Below are 4007 nucleotides of genomic sequence, written 5' to 3'. Positions count from 1 at the left end.
TCCCTCCTTGCTGTTTCCCTTCCTAGTCACAAGCCACCATCACAGTCATCCCTGCAGCCCTTGGTGACCAGGGCTGATCTTCAGGTCAGTTCTCAGGTCCCAACACCACTTGGAAATATTCAGGCTGTTGGTCCTATCAGAGTAGCTGACCGTACGCAGCTCCATCCGTCTCTGTACTCACTGTTTTCGTTCAGGTTTTTTCCACTAGTTGGTGCCTAATCCACTTCTGTATGGTTCCTTCCAATGCTCAGGGCTCCAGGATTATCTTCTGTATCTCTGTCAATTGGTCTTTCTTTTGTTTGTTGAAGAGGGTCTGCGTCGCCTGTCTGCCTCTTCCTCCATCTTACTGGAAATCCCCGTCTTGGCTAATTTTTAAACTTTCCATTTAAACTTTGGAATTGGTTTGTCAATATCCACAAAATAACTTGCTGGCACTTCGATTGGGATTGCATTGAATCTATAGATCAAGGTGTGAAGAACTGACATCTTAATAATATTGAGTCTTCCTCTCCACACACACACACAAAAACAGGTACATAATACATGAATGCAATAGAATGTCATGTTAAGAGCATGGGTTCTTCCTCCAGTGATGGAAAAATGCACACATACAAAATTTTTCATTGTAGCACCATTTATCATTGCAAATTATCGGAAACAACCCAAATGCTCATCTGTAGGAAAGTGACTGGATAAACTACATAATGTCCACACTGTGGAGCACTGTGCAGCTGTGTCAAACAATGAGGACAAACTCTGTGAACTACTATGGAATGATCTCCAGGTCGGAGTGTTAATAAGCAAATACCTGTCATCAGTCATCCTTTACGTAAGAGGATATGAGATAATACACAGGTATCTGTTCATTGGTATAAAAGAAACACAGGAAAGGGTGGATTACTTACAAGGGCTGGATGGGAATAGGGTGAAAAACGAAGGAATGGGGTGGTAGGGATGAAGAGGGAGTGATGCTCTCGGAGTCTTTTTATACAACTGACTGTTAGAACATTAGTCATGATTCATATTTCCTTCACACCCCCACAAAATAAACAAACGATTAAAACCAATCAGCATGCAGGAACACCCAAAATAGAATGCAAACACTAACAAATGGGCCTAACTATATGAAAGCAAACAAATGAAAAGAATATTCTGTTAAAGATGATGGAAAATTCAGGGAGCAGTTCATGGTGACAGCTGAACAACAGGACGAGAGTGTTTTAACGTCACTGAACTGTGCACGTGAAGGGGGCTGAAATGGCAAACGTCCTGTTACTTAACATTTACCACAGCAAAAATAAATAAATAAAATGAGTTGCATAACTACGCTCCATATAGTATTGTGTTGTCTGTGAAGGCAAAGATTGATATACAGGTGGATAGATGGGTGGACAGGCTGAACTATGAGGTATGCCTATGCAGCGGGGAGTGTGCCCATGACCATGTATAGGGTTGGGAGACAATGTTTCTACAAGTGTATTGGTATGTTCTGTAAGAATGTCCAGGTATATAACAGCTGACAAGGGACAAGGTTGTAGTCACTTCTTGGCCACAGCCAGCTACCTAGAGGGAGCAAGTAGTCAGACTTGTGGGCTCAGAACCATAGTCACAGGGGACATCAAGCTCAATTGGCATAACATACTACACAAAACACTGTTCCACATCCCACTTTGGCAAGTAGTGACTGGGATCTTAAAAGCTTTCAAGTGGCCATCTAGATGCAATACTGGGTCTCTCCTCATCCAGAGCAAAGAAGAATGAAGAAAACCAAAGCTGCATGGAAACAACTAGTCCAAGTGACTGGTACACCATGCGATCCTCAGCCTATATGACTATGAGACCAGAAAAACTAGATGGTGCCCGGCTACCACTGTCAACCACTCAGAGAAGGATCTGTGTAGGAGATCCTGGATAGAATTGGACAACAATGTGGAATAAAACTCAAAATCATTTGGGAAAAAAAAGGACCAGGTTTGCTGGTCTGACAGAGCCTGGTGGAACCCCTGAAACTATGGTCCCTAGCTGCCCTTCAGGTCTGGAATTGAACCCACTCCTGTGGCTTCCAGCCAAACAAAAGACAGGCATATGAGGTGAACATTTACACTAGGTAGATACACTCCTTGGAGAGAACAATCATGGGAGAAGAGAAGGGCTGTGGACGCATAGGGAGACAGCTCAGGGGGCAGGAGTGCATGGAGGGAAGAACACAGGGAAGAGGTAACTATGAGGAGGAAGAGGGAGAGGAGCTGTTGCATTGTGGGAAATTTCAGTCAATGTCATGAGACAAAATATATGTGAGCTACTATATAGAAAGTGAATTTGCTCTGTAAAATTTCACCCAAATCACAATAAAAATTAAAGAAAAAAAAAACATTGCATAACTACACTGAAGGAATGAGGAAGAAAAATCACTGAACAATAGTGTGTTGCCTGGGTTTATATGGCTAAAGACAAAAAGAACGGTACCCAAACACTCTCAAATAGTGAACATTTCTCACAGGGATACAGCTAAACAATTCAGAAACTGCTTTATGTGTATACTGTTGTTGTTGTTGTTGTTATTTGCCGTCGAGTCGGCCGCCGACTCATAGCGACCCCTCCTTGGGTTTCCGAGGCAGTATCACTACGGAAGTAGGATTGCCCAACCTTCCTTCTGAGGAGTGGCTGGTGGGTTTGAACCGCAGCCTTCTGGTTAGCAGTCAAGTGCCTTAGGCACTATGCTACCAGAGCTCCCTTATGTGTATACTGTTGTTGTTGTTGTTATGTGCCATCGAGTCGGCCCCGACTCATAGCGACCCCTCCTTGGGTTTCCGAGGCAGTATCACTACGGAAGTAGGATTGCCCAACCTTCCTTCTGAGGAGTGGCTGGTGGGTTTGAACCACCAGCCTTCTGGTTAGCAGTCAAGTGCCTTAGGCACTATGCTACCAGAGCTCCCTTATGTGTATACTGTTGTTGTTGTTGTTGTTATGTGCCATCGAGTCGGCCCCGACTCATAGCGACCCCTCCTTGGGTTTCCGAGGCAGTATCACTACGGAAGAAGGATTGCCCAACCTTCCTTCCGAGGAGTGGCTGGTGGGTTTGAACCACCAGCCTTCTGGTTAGCAGTCAAGTGCTTTAGCCATTATGCTACCAGAGCTCCTATGTGTATACTAGACATGAGCAAATAAGTAAGTATATTGTAGGCAATGAGAACCAGATTTCCCCATGTAGGAAGGAAGGTGAAAGGCTAGGATGTACCCTTGGTCTTGGGGGGAACTCAGAGGGATTAGTATAATGTCATAGTATTTAATGTAGACACAATTAGAAGCAGAAAGATGGATGTGTGCATACACATGTTAGAATGTTGTTGTTGTTAGGTGCCGTTGAGTCGATTCTGACTCACAGTGACCCTGTGTACAACAGTTCTGACCCACACGGCCCGGCCCTGTGCTGTTCTCACTATCCTTGCTGTGCACGAGCCCATCGTGGCAGCCACCGTGTCAGTCCGTCTCATCGAGGGCCTTCCTGTCTTTCACTGACCCTCCAGTTTACCAAGCATGACATCTTTCTCCAGGGACTGGTGCCTTCTGACAACAGGACCAAAGTACATGAGATGAAGCCTGGCCATTCTCACTTCTAAGGAGCATCCTGGCTGCACTTCTTCCAGGACAGACTGGACAGCATTCAGATAGGTATTGCCAAGCTCTGTTCATTGAGAGGATCCAGAAGCAATGACACCCTAAGAGCAGCGAGTACACCTAGTACTCAGATCTTGGTCTCTAAATACCCCTTCACCAATAAAAGGGAACACATCTGAGGCAAGAAATATACAAGATGAGCCTGGGACAATCTGTGATGCCAGAAACTAAGGAAGTGCCCCCAAAATGATAGTGAGCTACAGTCATTCCACCCTGAACACTTCCAATCTTGTCTGATCTTGGAAGCTAAGCAGAGCCGGGCCGGGTTAGTACTTGGATAGGAGACTGCCTCGTAGCACTGGGTGCTGTAGGCTTTAAGGAATCCCCAG

At 45.1% G+C, this 4007-nt stretch overlaps 1 protein-coding gene and 1 pseudogene across 1 annotated transcript in view; one reads left to right on the top strand and one right to left on the bottom strand.

The window, feature by feature from the left end:
- ACP7 (acid phosphatase 7, tartrate resistant (putative)) overlaps positions 1–4007 on the bottom strand; it is a 45965-nt gene that overhangs the window by 11610 nt on the left and 30348 nt on the right. The window lies entirely within an intron of this gene.
- Positions 3874–3992, top strand: LOC122151515 (annotated as a pseudogene).

Source organism: Orycteropus afer, unplaced genomic scaffold (assembly GCF_000298275.1).
Source record: "Orycteropus afer afer isolate SDZICR_OR568_19922 unplaced genomic scaffold, OryAfe1.0 scaffold00507, whole genome shotgun sequence".
In the NCBI taxonomy this organism is placed as follows: Eukaryota; Metazoa; Chordata; class Mammalia; order Tubulidentata; family Orycteropodidae; genus Orycteropus; species Orycteropus afer.
The sequence above is the reverse complement of the archived record's forward strand: the minus strand, read 5'-3'. Positions and strand labels throughout refer to the sequence as shown.